At 37.0% G+C, this 24,766-nt stretch overlaps 1 pseudogene; it reads right to left on the reverse strand.

The window, feature by feature from the left end:
• Positions 1 to 378: 378 nt before the first annotated feature.
• On the reverse strand, positions 379 to 1,018 carry LOC100349608 (protein lin-28 homolog A pseudogene; annotated as a pseudogene).
• Between the last annotated feature and the right edge of the window lie 23,748 nt (positions 1,019 to 24,766).

Raw genomic sequence — 24,766 nt, forward strand, 5'->3', positions numbered from 1 at the left:
TGGTCACACAACCAATCTTCTCACCCAGGCTAGGGAAGTATTATTCCATATCCTTCCTTCAAAGGAAAACTTCCCCCATCCAGGCGACTTTCCAAAGCTAGAGATTTGGCACGCGGGGCCTCAGATAAAGCATGCGGGTTACAGGGTGATATCCTCCCAAAACCCTTAATTGCATTTGGATACAACATGGTTGGAATTCCCTGCCTCCTTCCTCCCAGCAAGAAGGAAAAAGGGGTGATGCTGTGAACCCCAGCCTGGGATACGTGGCAATGCCAGCTCCCCCCAACCCACCCTGTCCCCACTTTCTCCACTCTGCAGTTGATGCCTGCTCCTTGAAACTTCCTGACAGCCAAAAAACCAGCCCCTACCCACTGTGGCTCAATTCTGGGCCTCGGGGAGCATGGCAGGGCTGTGGATCGCCTCTTCATCGTCCCGGAAGTAGGCTGGTTTTCCCTGGGCGCTGGGGGCCTGCTGAGCCTTCAGTGGGCACGAGGCCACCATATGGCTGATGCTCTGGCAGAAGTGGCACTTCTTGGGTTGGGTGGCAGCTTGCACTCCTTGGCATGGTGGTCTAGACCTCCACAGTTGTAGCCCCTGTCTCCTTTAGATCTGCGCTTTTGCATGCTCTTCCCCTTTGGCCACCTCTCACTGCCAATACAGAACACCCCACCAGGCCTGGTGACACGGACGGATTCCAGGCCCTTGGCGGTCTTCTTGAAGGTGAATTCCACTGCTTCACCCTCCTTCAGGCTCCGGAAGCCCTCCATGTGCAGCTTACTCTGGTGCACAAAGACATCCGGGGGGGGGGGCGGTATCGAGCACGACCCCATAGCGGGCGGTCATGGACAGGAAGCCGAACCCCATGCGCACGTTGAATCACTTACAGATGCCGGCCCCGTGTGACAGACAGCTGTGGCTCGTCCGCCGCCCAGGCCGCGTCCTCCGGCGCCTCCTCGGGTGCGTTCTCCGCCGCCTTGGTGCAGCCACCTGCAAACTGCTGGTTGGACACGGAGCCCATGGTTGTTGGCAGAGCCTGCGGCCCCGGGCCCCTAGTCGGGCGGCTGCTGGTCTCAGAGAAGTCCAGAGGCAAAGGGGTGGTTCGGGGAAGAGGCAGCTACATCTTCCCCCGCACTAGAGCACAGATTTTTTTTAAAAAGGCCCCGAAACAGGTCCATGCTGTTATATAAGTTACTCTCCCTCTTGTACCATTCCATCCTGCGTATCCAATGACTGTCCAAGTGTAACTATCAGTGAGAGAGAGAGAGATGCTGATTGGAACCTTTGTCCTGCAGGTTAATTACACTGCAGACCCTTAGGGTTTTTGGAACAAAGCCCTTCTATCTTCTGCAGTAACTACTTTTCTTTTGAGAGAGATCTTTTCCTTGTTAATGGAAGTAGAGACTAAAGGCTCAACCAGCAAATTATTTGACCAGAGCCACCCTTTTTAAACTTCATATCGTCTTCTCCATCAGGTCATAAAGTCATATATGAAAAGCGGCACACTAGCCTCTAGTGGAAATCAAGGCGATCAAGCTTGAGTTAGTCATGGAAGAACAAGTAAATTAAACAAGGAAAGGGCCAAATTCTTTGCATTTGCCACTCTTACTGTATCACTTCCTCTCTTGCAGCTTGCATCAATAGCCTTATGCAGAGTTCCCTAAAATCAGTTGATTGAGAAAGACAAAACTCATGTAGTTTAGAGATGGTTCTGTGTGGTATTCAGGCTCCACCCAAAAGTGGACAGCAGCAGAACTATCATTTCTTTCAGAGATATCCCTGCAGGACAATGATAGAGGAAAACCTTCCCAGTGAGCAAAACTTCAAGCAGTATACCAATTTGTTCATTTTTCTTGGGAGAAGAAATGGCCAGATATGCAAATAAATGCCAATTCATGAGTTGTGGCCAATAGTTTGGGTGGTTACTGACCTGGAAGGAACATAATTGGATAACTGGTTAGAAAGAGGCTGGGGGAAGATATATCTGGACATAATTCTCTGGAAAGGCCATAACAGGAAGATATCTGTGTCTTATGTAAGCATTTACCAGAGGGTTACCTCGGGAGAGGAAGATTTTGATAGTCACAAGGATAGAATGACCTGTTGATCATTTTCTCCAGGCACACCTCTTATTGTCCTTTAGACTCAAGAATCAATTGGCCTTGGTGGCAGGGATGGAGAATATGTGTGGCTCAGTAATAAAGATTTTCACTTAGAAAGTAGGACCTGGCAACAGTCACTGTTGTATGCCCACAATGCCAGCATCAGAGACCATCACTGAGTCTCCAGTATATCACAATTTCCTGCAGGACTCAACCAAATGATATCTGGTGGTAGGTTGATTACATTGAACTGCTTCTATCATGGAGGGGGCAGAATGTTGTTTTTTCTAAAATGGGTACTCTGCATAAAGATTTGCCTCCCTCAAACACAATGCTTCTGCCAAAACTATGACCCATGGATATATACAACGTCTTTTCCACTGCTGTGGAATTTCTCATATCATTGCTTGTGAACAAAGGTCTTACTTCACAGCAAATTAAGTATTGTAATGCACTTGACCACATGGAATTCTTTAGTCTTGCCATGTTACCAGCAGGTAATAGAATGTTGGAATGGCCTCTTGAAAATGGTATTAATAGTGTTAGCGAATTGGTAGTACCTTTGTAGGTCTGTTCAAGATGCTCTAGAAGTATGTGCATCCTCTAAGTCAACATCTGACAAATGTTGCTGTTTCTCTTTTAGTCACATTTTATGAGTACAGGAGTCCAGTGGTAAAAGTGAAGGTGGCACTGTTCACTAGTACATCTCGTGATCTACTCCAAATTTTTGCTGCTGTTTCTCACAAACCTATGATATACTGATCTAATGATCTTAATTTTCAAGGAGAGATGCTTACATCAAGAGATACATCAATTATTTCATTGACTTGGAAGTTAAGATTCCACTCAGAAGGGCTGACGTTGTGGCATAATGGGTAAAGCTGCAGCCTGCAGTGTTGGCATCCCATATGGGTGTCAGTTCGAGTCCTGGCTGCTCCACTTCTGATCCAGCTCTCTGCTATGGCCTGGGAAAGCAGTAGAAAATGTCCCAAATCTTGGGCCTCTGCACCCATGTGGGAGACCTGAAAGAAGCTCCTGGCTTCAGATCAGCCCAATTTCAGCCATTGTGGCCATTGGGGTAGTGAGCCAGTGAATGAAAGATTTCTCTCCCTCTCTCTCCCTCTCTTTGCCTCTCTCTCCCTCTCTCTGCATCTCTCTCTCCCTCTCTCTGTCTCTCTCTCTCTCTCTCTCTCTCTCTGCCTCTCTGCCTCTTTCTAGCTTTGCCTTTCAAATAAATTTCAAAAACAGTGACTTGATCAGCCCTTGTCCTGACTGTTGATGAACAACTTAATACTTTATCCTTTTAGTATTTTTTTGTTCTACTTAATACTGTTGGAACTCTGTAATTCACACACAATTATTCTTAGGTGTTTAAATTTAACTGAAAAGTGATCCCTGTTAAATATAAGAGTGGGAATAAGAGAGGGAGGAGATGTACAATTTGGGACATGCTCAATCAGACTTGCCCCAAATGGTGGAGTTAGAAATGTGCCAGGGGATTCCAATTCAATCCCATCAAGGTGGCATGTACCAATGCCATCTCACTAGTCCAAGTGATCAATTTCAGTTCACAATTGATCAGAATGATAGGTCTAAGAGTCAAAGGGATCACATAAACAAGACTAGTGTCTGCTAATACTAACTGATAGAATCAAAAAGGGAGAGAATGATCCAACATGGGAAGTGGGATACACAGCAGACTTGTAGAATGGCAGATGTCCTAAACAGCATTCTGGCCTCAGAATCAGCCCTTAAGGCATTTGGATCTGGCTGAAAAGCCCATGAGAGTATTTCAGGCATGGAAAGCCAAGACATTCTGGGGGGGAAAAAAAAAAAACCTAAATGAAAGATCTCTGTGAGATCCCAGTAGAAAGAACAGGGCCATCAAAGAAGGAGGTACCTTTCTCTGAAGGGAGGAGAGAACTTCCACTTTGACTATGACCTTGTCTAAATAAGATCGAAGTTGGTGAACTCAAAAGGCTTCCATAAACTTGGCAACTCATGACTAGAGCCTAGGGAAATTTCTGACACCATAAACAAGAGTGTCAAATTGTTAAGTCAACAACAGGAGTCACTGTATACTTACTTCTCATGTGGGATCTCTGTCCTTAATGTGTTGTCCAATGTGAATTAATGCTATAACTAGTACTGAAACAGTATTTTACACTTTATGCTCTGTGTGGGTGCAAACTGATGAAATCTTTACTTAATATATACTAATCGATCTTCTCTATATAAAGAGAATTGAAAATGAATCTTGATGTGAATGGAATGGGAGAGGGAGCGGGAGATGGGAGGGGTGCGAGTGGGAGGGAAGTTATGGGGGGGAAGCCATTGTAATCCATAAACTGTACTTTGGAAATTTATATTTGCTAAATAAAAGTTAAAAAAATAAAAAAATTCAAAAATATAAATAGTTTAAAAATCATGTCTTTAAAAATATTCCATTCAGTCTCTTTTGGTTCTACATGTCCCTGAATTAATGGATGAAGAAAGGAGTTATTCTGCTGGCTGTGGTGATTAATTCTGACTCCAATAGAACTATGCACTGCTACTTGAGAATAGAAAAATGAGAAAGTCTCTCTTGAACCCAAGAGATCCTTGAGATCTGTTATATTCCCATGCTATGTGAGTCAAGTCAACAGGACACTCTAACAACCCAAGTTAGACAGGACTACTAATAACAGACTATTCAACAAAGAATCTTTAACCATCAGGCAAAGAACCACAATCAGCTAAAGTAATTGCACTGGGCAAATGGAATATTAAGTGATTAATGGAAAAAGATAGCTATAAACATCAGCTATGACCATGAGCCTTCAGAGACAAGGAATATAATTTTATTATGAGTCTTTCCTCATTTTCCTATGAATATTTGGATGTATATTAGGCAAATATATTTAATCCTCTTATCCCTTAACTTCTAAGATATATTAATTTTTACCATAATATTTAAATTCCATGATTTTGAGAGGCATAAACATCACCAGAGATCACTGCATTGTATTCTACAGAAGTCAGTGGCGGGGACCCAAGCACTTGGGTTATCTTCCTCTGCTTTCCAAGACACATTATCAGGGTGTTGGATCAGAATAGGAACAGCCAGGACTCAAACAAGTGCTCATGTAGGCTGGCAGCATTGCAGGTAGCAGTTTAACTTGCTGCACTATAACACCAGCCCCAATTCCAGTGAAATTTTTTAAAATGATGCTCCTATATAGCCCTAACCCTTCTCCATTTCATGCGATTAATGTTACACATATGTTATGTATGTGTGTTGGAAGCAATGTTTTATATATTGTTTGAAATTATAGTTATTACTTTATAGAATTATTACACTATATAATTTCTTTCAATCTACTTGAGGGAACAAAGTTGGGCAAATTAACATTTACAGTATTTCTACAATAACTTTCTTCTTATATATGATTCTCTATTGATTACTGTGTATTTGAGTTAGCTGGTGTAATTTCTTATACAGGTTGCTATAATCCATATTCTTTCTGCTATTACTGTCAAATATATAACATTCTGACATTCTCTATATTACAGAAATAATGATGCAATATTACATATTTTTACATATAATTGCTTTTAAACTCGTAGCCAGAAGGTAAGGAAAACTAATTGTGATTATACTTGTTTTAATTACCTACATAATAACCATTATAGTCACCTGTGTGTGTGTTTGTATGTTGTGTATATGTTTTTACAAATTGTATTCTTTTGTGCCTGGAAATCCTCCTAAATTTTTTCTAAAACAGAACTGCTAACAATGATTTGTTTCGGTTTCTATTTATTTATTTGAGAATGTGTTCATTTTGCCTGCATTTTTAATTGTTGAGGAAATGAAACAAAACACTTACAACCTGAACAATTTCAAATTTACAATTCAGTGGCATTAGTCACATTCATAATGTTGTGCAACCATGAATACTGTATACATCTAGAACATTTTCATTCACATGAAACCCATTGTATTAGTGTGCTCAGGCAGATCCCAGCTGCCTCTAGCTCTGTACAACCCCTGTCATTGGGCTGTCCTCATAGCCACAGGCTTTGGGTCTATTCCATACCATCACAAAATAACACAGAACTCATGGGTTAAAAAACAAAAATTTGGGATTATGTGTTTGGCCTAGTATTTAAGATACTGATTTGGATGTTCATGTCCCATATTGGAGTACCTGGGGTTGCTTGTTGCCTCTGGCTCTGGCTCCTGATTCCAGCTTCTTTTTAATGCAGACGCTGGGAGGTAATGGTGATGGTTCAAATAGATGGCTTCCTGCTACCCATGATGGAGACTTAGATTGAGTTCCTGGTTCCCTGATTTGGGCCCCTGGCTGCTACAAGCATTTGGAGTATGGGAGCACACACACACTTTCTCTGGCTCAAGTAAGTGAAAAATAAAATAAGGGAGGCCAGCATTGTGGCATAGTGGGTTAACTACTGTGCCAGAAGAATGGCTCACAGTTTTTACCCAGGAGGCAGAACAAACCGTAAAACAGATAGTTCTTCCTCTGAAATAAGCCCTTCAAAAGAGTTTCAATTTTATTGGATTATTTTATGGAACAAATTATTCCCCAGAATTGTTTTTTAACAATTGGACAAACAACCTGTAACTAGTAGAATTTAGCAGCTGGTTGTGCTATAGATAAAGCAGGGCGGGGGGGGGGGGACTCCTACAACATCCACAGTCATACTAGGGTTACTGTTGGCCCACCTAAACCTGTTATTTCTGTGGAACAATTTCAAAGGTTTAACAAAACTGGAGAGAAGTAATTATCAATAACATAATGCGATTTGTCACTAAGGAAATAAACAGGAAAAGAATAGCAGCCCCAGAGGAAGATGTTATGTACCATCAGTCTTCAGGGAAAAGCAAATCAAAACTACCATATACACTTAGATAGGTAGAGTCAAAATGTTAGATAATAGCAAGTGTTAATGAAGATGTAGATGAATCAGAAATTTCATATACTTCTGTAACCACTTTGGAAAACAGTCTGGAAATACTTCAAGTAATTAGGTACAGAATTTCCATGTGACCTTGAAATTCTACTCATAGATACATACTGAAGAGATAAGAAAAAAATGCCTACACAAAAATTTTTGCATGAATGTTTATATCAGCATTATTTGTAAGAGCCAAAAGGTGAACACAACCCCAATGTCATAAATACTGTGAAATGAATAAACAAATTATTATAGCTATATAACGGATTATTATTCCATCATAAAAAGAATGAAGTCCTCATGTATATTACAAAGATAAAACATGAAAACATCTTGTTAAATGAAAGAACAGTCATCAAAGACCATATAGCATATTTCTATTCCAGGCTTCTTGCTTTGGCCTGGCCCAACCTTGGCTGTTATGGGCATCTGGGCAGTGAGCCAGGGAATGGAAGATTCTCTCTACCTCTCTCAGTGTCATTCTGCCTTTCAAATCAAACAATCAATAAATTTAAAGAAATGAGATTGAATCATTTCTTTGTGAATTAAAATTAGGAAATTTTCTGTAAGCACTTGAAACCTATTATTCATTTCAGAAGTAAATTAATTCATTAATTGTATAAAATATATCAGAAATTTTTCTTATTTCATTTTTGTCTTTATCATTAATATGAGTGAAGATACAAACCAACATTCCTTAAATCATAGTTTGGATATGAATAAAAGGTTGACAAAAAAAGTTTTTCGAGAATAGTTTGTATAGAATTTCAACTACAAAATGTTGTAGAGTTTTTATTTATAAGTTGAAGTCTATACACCCTTTATGAAAGTTAGATTTATCATGTACACACACACACACACATATGAAGGATCATCAGAAAGTTCATGGGAAATTGTATTATGGAGAAACTATGCATGGATTTCAAAAAATTTGCACCAAAACCACTTTTTAACATAGTTTTCCCATGAACTTTTTGAAGTACCCTCTTGTAGGAGTGTGCATGAATGTTTTGTTGTTTGTGTTGTTAAACATTTACCAGAATACCGTTGGCTAAATTCCACATTGGGATCAACATTTGTAATAATAGCAGGAAGATATTGAAAATGAGGAATAGGTAGATAGCTTGCAAAGATATCAGGTAGTTGAATATAATTTGCCACTCAGGAGAAAAGATTCTAAAATGTTTGAACAAATGTGTAAACAAGCATATAAGCATTTATTTTATTTATTCATGGGAGAAATGTGCTAGTTTTGAAGTAGACCATTCTTGCTGGTATTTGCTTATTTTATATATTCATTTCTTATTTTGGAGAGCTTTTGAAATGAAAGTAGTGGAACAGGTAAAGAGTACAGGATGGATGGCATACTTATGGCTTGTTAAAATATGAATTAAGAAGGGAAAGGAAATATGAGACAAATTTCCAAATGTTATGCTCTCTTGAAATCAACACTAGCACTCAAAATCTAAAACATGAATAAAATAAAAGATATAGTATATTGAATTATTTTAAAGCTTCTAAAATATTTAGAAAGGACATAGCATGAAGTTGCCATTATTCATTTAAAATTATTTGCTTATGAAAGTCCCTGGAAAATTGAACATGTTGACTCTTTTTTAGTGTATAAAGCAATGCAAAATATGGGCTACATGTACTAGGCAGAGTTCATGGCATCAGATCTCACTGCGTATATTGTCTATGATGCTAGCACCCTGATTCCCTTCCCATTTTAACTTCTTATTACCTGTGTTTAACCTCCACTCCTGAGCTCCTTCTACTTTTTAAATAAAACAGTTTAATTGTATATTAAAAGAGAATATGATATTCTACAAATACTCAAAAACAATAAGAATTACTTGAGTATATGGAAACTATAGTTCATTTCTTGTATGTTATATAAATTTATGTTTATAAGTTTGGTGAAACTAGCCAGTAATTTACTTTGGGTCACAGACCACTCAAACAAAATAATTGTTGATATCCATTAATTGTTTTTCCACAATATACATTGTTCATGAACCTTCTGTATACCTCTTGCATGCATGGTTTTCCTTTTTTTTTTTTTTGGCACCAAAATAAACATATCCTTTAATTCCATTTTTCATGAACTTTTTAAGGTCCTCTTAAATGATTTTAGACATGCAGACTTTTGCATGTAAAATCATACTCTAAATTAAGCAAACATTCTAGGTCCATGTCAACTTTCAATTTTATGCCATTTGTAATCCCCCATACTGCCTCTGCTAAAGTATTGACCTGTACAATAAAACACATTTTTGGCCTCCTGCTTTCTTGTGATTTCCAAAGGGAACTATATATTCAGAAAACAAAATCAAGAAAGTGCATTTGATTTATTACAGCAAGATTCAGTGTACTCCTTGTGATCCAGACTGGACCTTAGGAAAATTAACTTCTATACAGAGTGAAATCAAGCCAAAGAATGTTGCACTCTAGTCTAAATAGCTTCCTTGGCCACTTTCCTGATTATATCACATATAAATAATTACGGCTTCACCTGCCACAATAACAGCAAAATGTTGACATAATTGCAAAAATGAATGGACAAAAATGAAAACAACTGACAGATGTTTTTGATTTTTTTTGTTCATAATATCCACAGTGAACCTCCCCACACCAAGAAAAAAATAATCAGAGAGACCAAAGCTAGTCAACCTACATAAGGCCTTTTGAAGGACATCGCAAAAATGGGAGTTACCTGGAAAAACTGACCAAGCTTAGGCAGAAAGAGGAGGTGGGATAGGGGAGGGAGAAAAAAGAGAAGGAAGTGAGGAAGAGTCCTATTTGATCTTATTTTTCCAGCTAGTGGGGGCAGAGGAAGGAGATGGGCTGAGAAAACGCATTATTTTCAAGAGAAAGCATTGCAAGAGGGAAACAAATGAAAGGGAAATTGAGGGGCAATCATGATTCTTACCACTTGCATGGCAATACAAAATTATGTGGCATAGTGAAAGGAAACCTGCATCTGGTAGTGTTTTGAAAATTTTGGGGAGGGGAATATTCTAAGACGTCTGAATTACTCTGATGCATAAATATAAACTTAGACATACCAACCTAGGACTGTGATTATGGTTACTAAAAAATCTTTTTTCATCAATTTTCTTAAGCAAAGTATGAACATTAATCATTCACTACATCCTCTCCTTCAAGGTCACATTGCTCCTGGAGTATTTTGGCAAAAACTTCTCCCAAGGCAGTCTCTCAGAACAATCTCATGGCACTAGCAACACCTTTATCATTCTTCTTCTACTTCTGATAGTCCACTCATCATACAAGGTCACTGGTTCACAATACTCTGATATGTCAGGCATTTCTCTTTTACATCATCAGCAAAAGTACTACTCTAGTACATTGGTGCTTTCAAGAAACAGTTCCATTAAAAATATATCTATTTAAATGTTTTATTCAATTTTTAAGTACTCAAAAGGCAGAGCAAAAAGAAGATTAGATAAATATTAATCTTCCACCTGTTGTTTGACTCTCCAAATGCCTCAAATAGCTAGGGCTGGACAAGCTTGAAACCAGGAAACCAGAACCCAATACATGTCTCCCACATTGGGGTGGCAGGGACTCAAGTACTTGAGCCATCCATCTGCTGCTCATAGGTGCATTAGCAGGAAATTGGATCAGAAACAGAGGATCTTGGACACAAATAGCCACTCTGACATAAAATAGTACTTCTTCAAAAATGTGATCAAGTTGAAAGAACTAATGTGACAAATACTATTGCTAGGGGGAAAAATGAGATAGGCAGATGGTTTTCTCCCCTTTGTACCTATTATCTCACACTGTGAGAGTGCTCTGGCATTTCCCAAAATTAGTAGGCATAGGTTACCTGTTCCCAAATCAAACACAATGAATATACCATGGCACATACCTTTCCCATACTTCTATTCATTTCCTCCATTTAGTCTTTAGACTCAGCTTATTGAAATTTCAATTCAGGGGTCCAGATATCACTTTTGAATCATCTTTTTACTGTTCTTCTCTTGAATCTCTTTTGAACTACACACAAATAATCCTAATTGATCCACCACGACATACAGTTAGGCATGACTGAGTAGCAGTGTGTTCTGGAAACTTCATTATACAAACCTTTAAGGTGACTTTTCAAGTTTGTCATTAAACCTCTAGAGAATTATCTACAATTAACTGAGGATTAAACATCTCATAAATATGTTCAACTGAAATAAGTTGATTTATTTTTGATTTCTAAATGACATATCAATTGTCCACTAGATTTATTATTCACATATATCAAATTTTGGAGGTGGGTCTTTTCCTTGTACTAGAAAATTTGTAGCCTCCCTGAAAACAAAACTTCTGTAAAAGTTTAACAAGTTAATCAGTTGTAGATGGTTTGCATAGGTATATAAAAAGAGAATATGCAATTGTTTCTAGCAATGTGAGAGAAATTTTAGATATGTCAGAAATAAAACTCAATGATTACCTTAATATCAGTTCATTTGGCTTAGTGGCTATAGAGGTGAATGCCTTGGATTAAGCTGTAAAGCCCAAAACAAAAAGAGCCAACAGATTCCTTGAGAACCAAGAACTGAGAGTTTGTGAAAATATAAAAAATGCCATGCTAATAAAAGGGAGAAATGCAAACACAACAGTGATGTAAGTACTTAGAGATGTGTATGCACAGAAATAAAAGGAGACGACATTTTGTGTAAAAAGAAAAATATAAGACCATTTGAAAATCATCCATCACTGGACTTCTTTTCAAAAAAGTCACGTTCTTTGCTCATGCTTGACTCCCAGAAGAACAAGCAGCCAAATGATATAGAACTAGGTCACGTGTATGACTGCCGTGTGCTGGATGTGACTGAATTAGAAAGGACTCACAGTATCAGATAGCCACCTGCATCACAGTACATTCTGCATGCCGTTGAAGAAATCTGGTTGCAAAACACTTTGGATTGAATTAAAAGAGATGGGACACTTATTGGATCTGGTTCTGAGGAGGACACACTTGGTATCAATGACCTTTATAAATTATCTATGAAAACACCAGAAGCTCTCAAAGAAGAAGAAAATTATCTCTCATGGTGCTTTTGACACAATTTAGAGAGGATTCATATGCAGAAGCAAGACTTAAACTACAAACCAAGAAAATTAAGAGATTGAAGAAGTGATATGGAAAAAAATATAATAAAAGACCAGGAGGAAAAATCAGAGAATTAAAAGTAAATGATGGAATTTAGCTAAAAATCATGCTTTCAAAAAGATTTATTTAGTTAATTATTTGAAAGGCAGAGAACAAGAGTGAGAGCAAGGGGAAGGGAGAGATCTTCCACCCACTAGCTCACTCCCCAAGTGGCTGCGACAACCAGAGCTGGGTCAGGTCAAAGCCAGAAGTCAGGAACTCCATCTAGGTCTCCCCCATGGGTAGCAGGAACTCAAGTACTTGAGACATCATTTGCTGCTTCCCAGGTACATTAGCAGGGAGCTGAATTGGCAACAGAGTAGCTGCGAATGGAACCAATATTTGGTACATTATATTGATTAGAGTATATTCATTACATTGAGGTTGACTCCTTGTGTTGTATAGTTCGTGGATTTTGACCAATGTATAATATCATGGGTCCACTGTTAACAGTATCACATTAAATGGCATTACCACCCTAAATGTCTCTCATACTTTACATATTCATCCCTCTATTCCTCCCTCTTTCTTATTCCTGCCAACTACTAAACTTTTTCTGTCTGTCGCTCCCCCTCTTCGTGGAGGAACGACACAGGACCCTGCGCTGTTCTTTCGTCTGCTCGGCCCTCCCCGGGTTTGCTGCTGGTTCTTCCCGGGTTGGCTACTATCCCTTCCACCTCCGTGGAAGGGCAGTTCCCCCTGGCTGCATTCCCCACTTCCGCAGGGGAGTGGCACACCGCCGGCCGGCTCTTCTCGGGGGCTGCACGGGTTCCCTTAGATGTTCCCCATAGATGTTCCTGGTGCATGCCGTCTCTCTCCTCCTTTATAGTCCTCCTCCGCCAATCCCAACTCGGCTGCCCACACGCCGAGTACGCTGCTCTCCAATCAGGAGCAAGTCCTACAGTTTATTAGTTGAACTGGAGGCAGCTGTGCGGAAGCTGTTTACTTCTCTCCCAACGCCATGTTGTGGGAGAGCAGATGCATAGAATAAGTCTTAATTTCAGTAACTTAGTCCAGTCCGGATTGCTCCCCACACTGTCTCTATAAATTCTCCTTTCTTAGAAAAGCCATATAGTGGGAATCATAAAACATGTAGCTATTTTATACTGGTTCTGTTCACTTAGAAATATACATTTAGAATTTCTCCATGTCTTCTCATAACTTGATAGTTTACTTATTTTTATAACTGAATAATGTATTTCACTATATAGATGTACCACAGTTGTTACTGGGTTGTTTTAATATGATTACCTATTAAAGGCCATCTTAGTATCAATTTTTGTCCATAATGAAAAAATGCTATAAATATGTGGGTTCAGGTTTCTGAGTGGACATAGTTTACAATTTATTTGGATAAAAACAAGATTCTTATTGCTGTATTATATGGTGAACCTATAATTAGTTTCATAAGAAATTGCCAATATGTGTCCTAAAGTGGCTGTACCATTTTGTATTGCCATAAGCATGAATGAGAGTTCCTATAGGTCCTCATCCGTATTAGTGTTTGGTGCCATCAGTGTTTAGAATTTTAACTATTACAATAGACATGTAATGGTATCTCATTGATGTTCTCATTTGTAAATTCCTAATGACATATGATGTTGATTATCTTTTCATTTGCTTATGTGGCAAATACATATCTTCTTTAGTGAGGAATTTGTTCAATTTTTTGCCTGTTTTTCAATTGTGCTGTTTGTTTTCTTTTGAGTTTTAAGGATATATGTGTGTGTATGTGTGTATACACATACATACTTTAGGCACAAGTCCTTTGCTAGATATGTTTTGTAAATATTTTTTTCTGTGACTTATATTTTCATTAGTATAATTATGTATTTCACATGGTAGAAATTTTCATTTTCAATAAAGTACGAATTATTAATTTTTTCTTCCATAGACTATACTGTTGATATCAGATCTAAAACATTACCAGATACAGGGCCATGTACATGGTCTCTATGTGATATTCTAGAAGTTTTATAGTATTGCATCTATATTTAGGTCTATGATACATTTTGAGTTAATTTTTATGAGTGTGTAACATCTGTATCTACATTTTAAAATTTTCTATATGGATGTTCCATTGTTCCAGCACTGTTTGTTTCATGACTACATTTCATCTACTGAACTGGTTTTGCTCCATTGTTAAATATCAGTTGACATTTGTCTGGGTTTATTTTTGGCTTCTGCATGTTGCTCCATTGATCTAATGTCTATCCTTTTTCCAATATCCACTCTCTTAATCATTGTAGTTTTATAGTAGGTATTAGAGATGGCTAGTGCCATTCTTCCAATCTAGATCTTCACCCTTTGGGATTATGCGGTTATCATGGGTCCTTTTGCCTTTTTATATAAACTTTACAATTAGCTTTTCTACCCACATAACAACTTGCTGATATTTTGACTGGGATTTCATTGAATCTATAGATTAAGTTGGAAGAAATTACACCTCCACAATACTGAGTCATCCATAAGCATGGATTACTTCTCTATTATTATACATTTATTACTTCTTTGATTTTTGTATTTGAAACATGATTATACATACAATGTACCATGTGTATTTTAATACATGCATACATTATGTGATGTTCAATGTAGTACAAGCCTGTCTCCTCAAACATTTATCACCTGCTTGTAGTGAACATCTGTAGACCTATTGTGATAATGTCATTTATTCTTTTTCTCAAGAAGCCAGAACCCCAGTCCAACCATTTTAAAAAAAATGAAAAAAGAAAGCACAAAGACCACTATTTAAAAAAATACAAAATGCCTGAACAGTGCTCCTTAAAACTGTAAAGCTCATGAAAAATGAGAACAACCTGAGAAACTATTGCTGACAAGAATAACCTCAAGAGCTGATGCAAACTGTTGAAATCTTTACTTAATATATACCAAACTGATCTCCTGTGTATAAAGAGAATTGAAAATGAATCTTGATGTGAATGGAATGGGAGAGAGAGCGGGAGGTGGGAGGGTTGCTGGTGGGAGGGAAGTTATGGGGGGAAAAAGCCATTGTAATCCATAAGCTATACTTTGGAAATTTATATTTATTAAATAAAAGTGAAAAAAAGAGCTAAAGCAAAAGCGAAAACAAAAACCAAACATGATTACTAAATGTAAGGTGACATATTAGTCAAGAAAGATATTAGTTTAAAAACAGGAAATTCAAATTAGCATGGGCTTTAATTTAGTAATTTTAACAAATATGTCATACTGATAACTGGATATGGGGAATATGGGAACTTCCTGTTCTATCTTTGTTTTGAAAAATCTAAAGATATTCTTAAAATACATTTTTAAAAATAATAAATTGTGCAAATGATTTTCATAATTATAAGTTATAAATGGAAATTTCCTACTGTATTTATAAATGAGGATGTCCATACTGGCAATGATGAGAACAGTTTCATTAAATGATGGAGACAGAAGCCTGAATACCATCTATAAAAGAGAGAATGGGAAAGAAGATGAAGAAACAGTGAAAATATATGTCTCTTTTGAGGAATTCACTGAACAAAATGTGAAACAACTCTTTTCAGACATTTATCATCTATAAGTACAGAATATAAGCACTGAAGAAAGGAAAGAACAAATTGAATACCACAAACATCTTGAACTTCTGCCTAAAGGCACTTTGGAGCAACAGTACCAGAAGGAGGAACAAAACAGTACAAGGTGCTATTGTGGAGTTAAATAAGCAGTGATACAGAGGAAGACAGTTTGAAATAAACAACAGCAATTTTCAATAATGGTTGGAGTTATGAAGAGAAAAAATAGCATAAATGTTTTATAGGTGTACCTTGAGTTTTGGCTGAAGACTTAGGTACACATGAAAATGGTGAAATTCCCCACAGATGAACAAAAGCAACTATAGGTAAAAGAAAATTGCCTGGTGAACTGTAAGTTGAACTCTTTCCAGAACAGACACAGGGAGGGGAAACAACCATTTTCCAAACATCTAAACATCTTAGAAAAAGGAAAAGCCCACTAAGCACCTTAGGAAATTCCATAGAGATACCCAAGCGTCAAATCTTAGTTTTAGTGTTAAACTACCCTTATATTAAAGGCTACTGTAACCATGCCCTATAAAGCCCTAGTCAGAAGGTTTAAAAGAATCAAGTCAGTGTGAAAGTAAATAAATAATTTGTTTAAATAAATCAACAGACTTTACAGATATATAAAAGCATTAAAATATTCAATAATGTAATGCACACAGTGTACACAACCACTCAAAAATGATGATATACTGTTACTGAAAGCTTGGTCCCTGTCCTGGTGCCAAATCAAAATAACAAGGACAAGGTTTTGGTGTGGGGAGCAATCCGGACTAGACTAAGTTACTCGAATTAGGACTTATTCTATGCATCTGCTCTCCCACAATATGGCGCTGGGAGAGAAGTAAACAGCTTCCGCACAGCTGCCTCCAGTTCAACTAATAAACTGTAGGACTTGCTCCTGATTGGAGGAGAGCAGCGTACTCGGCGTGTGGGCAGCCGAGTTGGGATTGGCGGAGGAGGACTATAAAGGAGGAGAGAGACGGCATGCACCAGGAACATCTATGGGGAACATCTATGGGGAACATCTAGCTGAAGGAACACCTGTGCAGCCCCCGAGAAGAGCCGGCCGGCGGTGTGCCGCTCCCCTGCGGAAGTGGGGAAAGCGGCCAGGGGGAACCGCCCTTCCACGGAGGTGGAAGGGATAGTAGCCAACCCGGGAAGAACCAGCAGCAAACCCGGGGAGGGCCGAGCAGACGAAAGAACAGCGCAGGGTCCTGTGTCGTTCCTCCACGAAGAGGGGGAGCGACATTTTGGAATGAAGGAAAAATATTTAATCTGTTGACATATAGGATGATATCATAACTCTGGGTCTCAAGAACTATCAGTCTGCTGATGAAAGTGTCTTGGGGCTTATAAAGAGTACATGGAAGGAGGTGGAGGCCTCTTGTGTCAGACATCCAAGCTTGTCATTAGATCAGTAGCAATAACTTCCTTCTTTGTGTTGTCATAGTGGTCCTTGTGGTCAGCAGGTGGTGAGATTAGATGTCTTCTGACCAGGTTGTCCTCTCTTCAAAAGAAGTTGAGATAAGAAACTAGGCAATGTGTGCCTTAGGGCATGGGTGGGGCGAAGGTAGCAGTCTAACCTTGAAGCATCATTTTCCTGGGTTCACATTTTAAATAAGTAGCTAAAATTTTTTTGTTATTTTATACCTGGTTGCAATACAAGGAAACAGAATGATTAAAAAAAAAAAAAAAAGTAAATCCATCCATTAAATAAATCAGACCAGCCATGACAAACATAATGAAATTATCAGACAGGGCATTTAAATAAGCTATAATAAATAGATTTGACAACTTATGGAAAAATATTAACATACTAAAGATGAATTTGGAATGTGCATTTATACCAAACTAAAAAATATAAATTTCTAAAGGAAAAATTACAGCATGAGCTTATTAAACAGCTGGTTATAATTGAGGAGAAAAACAAATAAAGGTTAAACCTAACAATGAAAATATCCAAACTTAAGTAGAGAGGAAAGTGAAAAAAACATATGATTACTAAATCTAAGACAATTAAAATTGGTTTAATATATATTAAGTTGGATCACAGAAGGTGAGACAGAAAAGATTATTTGAAGAAATAATGGCTATTTTCAAAATGTTTATTTGTTTTAATCTACTTAAAAGATGAAGAGAGACAAAGATTTTCCAACCACTGGTTCACTCCCAATATCCCAATATCCCCAACAGTCAGGGCTGAGCCAGACTGAAGCCAAGAGCCTGCAACTCCATCCAGGTCTGCCAAGTTGGGAGCAGGGGCCCAAGCACTTGGAAAATCATCTGCAGCCTCACAGGATTCATTAGCTGGAAACTGAATCAGAAGCAGAGAAGCCAGGACTCAAACTGGCACTCCAATATGGGATGCAGGTATCCAAAGTTAAACTTAATTCACTGTGCCAAAATGCCAGCAACCAGTAATGACTATGCTATAATATTATGAAAGCTGTGTATGTACAAAACCAAGAAGCTTATCAAGATTCAAACGATAAAATACAAAGAAATTCATCAAAAAGCACATCATTATGAAACAGCTGAAAAACAGAGAAAAACTATGCATTCAAATCATGAGAAAAAATTATACAGACTCTCCACTAACAATGAATTTCAGCAGAAAACAGAATGATGAAATAGATTAAATATTAATGCATACTGTATTTGTATTATACAACTGTTATATTGAATATCCGTATAGAATTTTCATTATCAAACTAATATTTAGTATATTAATATATGAGTTTATTAATGGCATATGTATTTTTGAAGAATATGTGATTTGAAGATAATGGTCTGTAATATATACCTTTGAAGAATGTAAGATTTAAGGGCACGTGAAATCTGATGGTGAAGTAGAGGTTGGGGACGGTAGACCTATATGATATATGCATTTAAGATAGAATTTTACACTGATGGATTATTATATCAAATAAAAATGACAACAGTAGCCAAAATAGAGCATATGCTGGATCATAAAAATGTCCCAATAAATTTTAAGTTGTGAAAAAGATACAGATCATATTCTTTTCCTCCTAGCAATCACTGATATTTTTATTCTCTCCATAGTTTTGCTCTTCCTAGAATTTCTAATTATTAGAATTATATAATATGTAGTCTTTTCTCACTGACTGCTTCCAATTTACACTATGCGTTTAAAGTTCTTCCATGTCTTTTGGTGGCTTGATGGCTCATCTCCTTTTAACACTGCGTAACTTCCTTTATTGAAATGTATCAGCGTGTGTTTATCCATTTACCTGTTGAAGAACACTCTGATTTTTTCCATATTTTTGGTATATATGCATAGAGCTTGCATATGAAGATTGCAAGATTATTTTTGTGTGGATTTAAGTTTTGAGCTCATTTGAATAACTGCCTGATTATGATTGCTAGATTTTATGGCAAGACTGTGTTTATCAGTAGGCTCTCTCCTTCATGAGCTGTAATATTTGTTTTTCCACAGCAATGAATGAGTGTTCTGTGGATTCACATCTTTACCAGAATTCTCAGTGCTTTCAATTTTAGACACTCTAATATATGTATACTGGTATCTGATTGTTTTAATTGGCAATTCTTTAATGGCATATGGAATATGATATTTAGCATATCTTCATATATTTATTTGCTATTTTTATATGTTCTTTGATATAATGCCTGTTCAAAGAGTTTTCTCATTCGTTGTTGGTTTTGTTTTCTTATTGCTGATTTTTAGGAGTTCTTTGTGTTGGGTAAAAGTCCTTTTTTGGATATGTGCTTTACAATATTGTGTTCCAGTTTTTAGCTTATCTTTCCCTTCTCTTAAAAACTAAGCAATTTGAAATAACTGAAGAGGGCAAGAGAATATCACAATGGCAAATAGTATTTTGAATTCAACAGGATAAACATTTCAGAACCAATGCTGCCTCTAACCAACATTTAATGAATGTATTTGTTGAAACACTCATTAGAAAGATAGAAAATCGCTGGCGCCATGGCTCACTAGGCTAATCCTCCACCTAGCGGCGCCGGCACACCGGGTTCTAGTCCTGGTCGGGGCGCCGGATTCTGTTCCGGTTGCCCCTCTTCCAGGCCAGCTCTCTGCTGTGGCCAGGGAGTGCAGTGGAGGATGGCCCGAGTACTTGGGCTCTGCACCCATGGGAGACCAGGATAAGTACCTGGCTCCTGCCATCGGATCAGTGCGGTGTGCCGGCCACAGCGCACCGGCCGCGGCGGCCATTGGAGGGTGAACCAACAGAAAAGGAAGACCTTTCTCTCTGTCTCTCTCTCTCACTGTCCACTCTGCCTGTCAAAAAAAAAAAAAAAGATATAAAATCAATAATTTAAATGATGTAAGCTGTACAATATGAATCTAGAGAAAGCAAGAAGGTATTTTTAACCCAAGATCAAGGCACTTAAGAGTTTTTTTTTTTTTTTTTTTAACTGCTATTGGAATGGCACCATTCCCAGGTCGTCATAAGTGACAGAAAAGGTATAATATATGAGTGTGTGTATCTACACGTATATATGTAATGAACCAACATACAAAATGTTACCCACCTCTGTTAATATATTAATTTGTGTTATTATATGAAACAAACGTATTTGTATGTGCATGTTGTAACCATTTATTCAGTATAAATGCCCATGTGAATACACTGCATTTGTAGTGTATGAATGATTGCTTTACATTCTTCAACAACATCACCATAGTAGTATAGTTTAAGTTACAATTAGTTAAAACAGTTGGTCCAATCAATATAGCTGGGAAAGATAACAACGTGGATGACTTGGTCCTCTGATAGCAATGGAGGTAACTTCTCATCAAATTTTGCCTAGATTGAGTATAATTGACCGAATAATAGAACTTCTGAGGATGATATTTTAATTAACTTTTCATTTATAGACACAACCTATTATTTATCTGTAGATAATTTTTAGATCAAGTAACCCTTTAGCATCTTGTTCTTCCACCACTACCTTACTTAAGTATAGAAAATTTGGAGGACTGCTGAGATATCACTTGAGGCATAGATATACCTAGCACTTTATTTTTGTTCACAAGATGTGGCAATTCAAAGAGTCTCACGTTTCACTTAAGATTACTTGATTTGCCTATATTGTTAGACAATGCAAAACTAAAAAAACAAATACCAAAATACATCATAATTTTGGAATAATAAAAAAAGTATGCCAGATATCTAGCCCAAGTAAATGGTCAAAACTTTAAAAAAATTTTAAGATCTTAAATTTCCTGAACCTGTAACTAAAATGCTCAGTGCTTACACAATTACATATATAAGTAATATAAGTAAGTTTACAATGCTTCATAGAAAGCATTAATTCTGAGTAAAGACTGATTATTAAAAGTTCCAGACAAATGAATATTTAGAATGAAAAAGCAATAAATAGAAGCATAAAAATATCACTAAAAGTCCCCTTATACAGTCAGGTTAAAGACATAAATGATAGAAAGATAGATGATAGGTAGGTAGAAAGAGAGGTTGATAGATAAATATATATAGAGACAGGCATAGAGATTTTTATTTGTATAATTTAAAATTATATTTTATATAAAAATAAATCATGCTTTGACTTAAAATATGCAATTTAGTAAAGCCCTGTTCATATTTTTAACTGTGCTAAAATGCATATATAAAATTTATCATCCTAGCATCCTAGCAACTTTTAAATACACAGTTTAATAGCATACAGTACATTCACATTGTTACATAACCATAACTGCCATCCATCTCTGGAAAATTCTCCTCTTGAAAAATTGAAAGCCCATATTATAAGATATGGACTCAAAATATATACCTATTAGACAACAACATTTCATTTCTCCTCTGCCAGACCACAGCAACCACCATTCTACTTTATATCTTTACTGTCATTTTGTGACTGGTTTGTTTTGCTTAGCGTAATCTTCAAGCTTCACCCATGTTGAAACATGTGTAAAGATTTCCTATCTTTTTTTTTTTTTTTTTTTTGACAAGCAGAGTGGACAGTGAGAGAGAGAGACAGAGAGAAAGGTCTTCCTTTTCCGTTGGTTCACTCCCCAAATGGCCGCCACAGCCAGAGCTACACTGATCCGAAGCCAGGAGCCAGGTACTTATCCTGGTCTCCCATGGGGTGCAGGGCCCAAGCACTTGGGCCATCCTCCACTGCCTTCCTGGGCCACAGCAGAGAGCTGGACTGGAAGAGGGGCAACCGGGACAGAATCTGGCCCCCCAACCAGGACTAGAACCCAGTGTGCTGGCGCCACAGGCAGAAGATTAGCCACAGCACCGGCCTAAGATTTCCTATCTTTTTAAGGCTATATAATATTCCCTTATATGTACATACTGTAGACTGTTTATTCATTTTTCTACCTTTTTGGCGATTGTAAGGATTGTAAGTAATGCTTCTATGAACATGTGGATCCACGTATCTGAGTCCAACTTCCAATTCTTCTAGGAATTTCTCTAGAAGTGGAATTGCTAAATCACACAGTAATTCTATTTTTTAAATATTTTTGGTTACTGTAATACTCTTTTCCATAGAGACTGTACCATTTTATATTCTCACCAACAGTGCACAAGAGCTGGAATTTTGCCACATTCCCATGCACACATTATTTTCCTTTTTAAATATAATACCCGTCCTAATGGGTGTGAAGTGATATGTTTAGTTTTGACTTGCTTCATCCCAATGATTAGTGATAATGAGCATTTTTATATGCTCATTGAATGTTTGTATATCTTCTCTTGGAAATGTTCATCCAGATCCTTTGTTTTTAAAAGCACATTATTTGTTTACTCGATATTATTTATGATTGAATTATAGGAGTTACTTTTAAGTTTTAGATATTATCCAGTTATCAGATATATGGTTTACAAAAATTTTCTCTCATTCTTTAAGTTCCCCTTTTATTTTATTGATTGCTTCTTTGCAGAAGTTATTTTAGTTTGATGTAGTAACAATTGTCTGTTTTGCTTTTGTCTTCTATGCATATGGTGTCATATCTAAAAAATCATTGCTGAGACCAGTGTAAAGAAGTTTTACCCATGGTTTCTTTCTGGGATATTTACAAATTCAGGTTTTATGTTTAAGTTTTTAACCACATTTAAGTTGATTTTTGTGTTAGGGGTAAGAAAGGCATCCAATTTCATTCTTTTTCATGCAAATATTCAGCTTTCTTAACACTATCTGTTGAAGAGATTATCTTTTCTCCATTATGTATGCTTGGGATCTTTGTGAAATATCACAATATCACAATATATGTGTGAGTTTATTTCTCCATCTTTTATTCTGTTCCATTGGTTTATGTTATTGTCATTATGGCAACAATGATGTTTTTATAGCTATAGCTTTGTAATATATTTTAAAATCAGGAAGTATAATATCACTAGTTTTGTTCTTTTTTTCTTGATTGCTTTGGCTATTTAGGATTTTTGTGGTACCATGTGAATTTCAGAATTTCATTTGTCTCATTTTAAAAATACCATTGAAACTTTGATGTGAATAGCATTGAGTCTGTCAATTGTTTTGGGCATAAGATGTTTTTCTACTATATTTTGTTACATTTCTGTCATCAGTGTTTTGTACTTTTCACTGTAGAAGTTTTTCATCTTTCTTGGCTAAATCTATTTGTATTTTATTATGTATATGCTATTGTAAATGGGACTTTTCTTGATTTCCTTTTTTTTTATTTTTAAAAGGTTTTATTTATTTATTTGAAGGTAGAGTTACAGATAGTGAGAGGGAGAGACAGACAGAAAGGTCTTCCTTCTGTTGGTTCACTCCCCAAATGGTTGCAATGGCCAGAGCTGCGCCTATCCGATGCCAGGAGCCAGGTGCTTCTTCCAGGTCTCCCAAGCGGGTGCAGGAGCCCAAGGAGTTGGGCCATCTTCTACTGCTTTCCCAGGCCATAGAGAGCTGGATCAGAAGAGGAGCAGCCGGGACTAGAACTGGTGTCCACATGGGATGTGGGCACTGCAGGTGGAGGATTAACCTATTGCGCCATGGCACTAGCCCCATTTCCTTTTAAGATAGTTTTTCTTAGTACATAGAAACATAACTAATATTTGTATGTTGATTTTTATCTTGCATTTTTATTGAATTCATTTATTGATTCTAAAAGTTGTTTTGAAGAATCCTTTATTCTTTTGCAATTTAGATGGCTTTTTTGAGTATTTATTTTTCTTGATTAAATTTCTAACTAGAATTCCAGTACTGTGTTGAATAGAACTGATAAGAGACCTATTTTTCTGATCTTAGCACAAAAATTTCAGTTATTCACAATTGAGTTTGAAGTGAACTGTGGATTTAAATAAATGGCCTTTGATGTTGAGATAAATACTTAACAAGTATAGAGATTGAATCAGTCATCAGAAGCTTCCCAACATAAAAAATTTCAGAATCAGATGATTTGAATTAATTCTACTAAACATATAAAGAATAATTAATGTCAATGAGTTTCAAAATCTTAGAAAAATAAATGGAAGTAACACTTCCAAATGCATTTTTTGAGGCTAGCGCTTCACTGATTGCAAAGCCAGATAAAGATACCACACAAAAAGAACACTGATGTAAACATCATCAACAAAATATTAGCTAACTTGTTTAACAGCACTTAGAATGGGTCAGACATCATGGTCAAGTAGACTCTATACCTAGGATTAAAGGATCTTTTAAAATACGCAGATCAATTAATGTGATACACCACATTAACCTACTGAAGAATAAACATCACATAATCATCTCATTTGAAGCAGAAAAAACATTTGAATTCAATACCCTTCCATGATAAAAATTTATAATAAACTAGGTATAGAATATATTTACTTCAAATCTCTAGATTTCTATTGTATTTCTCTGCTGATGTTATCTTTTTTTTTTTTTTTTTTTTTTTTTTTTTGATAGGCAGAGTGGATAGTGAGAGAGAGAGAGAGAGAAAGGTCTTCCTCTGCCGTTGGTTCACCCTCCAATGGCCACCATGGCTGGCGTGCTGCGGCCGGCGCACAGTGCTG

Source organism: Oryctolagus cuniculus, chromosome X (genome assembly GCF_964237555.1).
Source record: "Oryctolagus cuniculus chromosome X, mOryCun1.1, whole genome shotgun sequence".
Classification (NCBI taxonomy): domain Eukaryota; kingdom Metazoa; phylum Chordata; class Mammalia; order Lagomorpha; family Leporidae; genus Oryctolagus; species Oryctolagus cuniculus.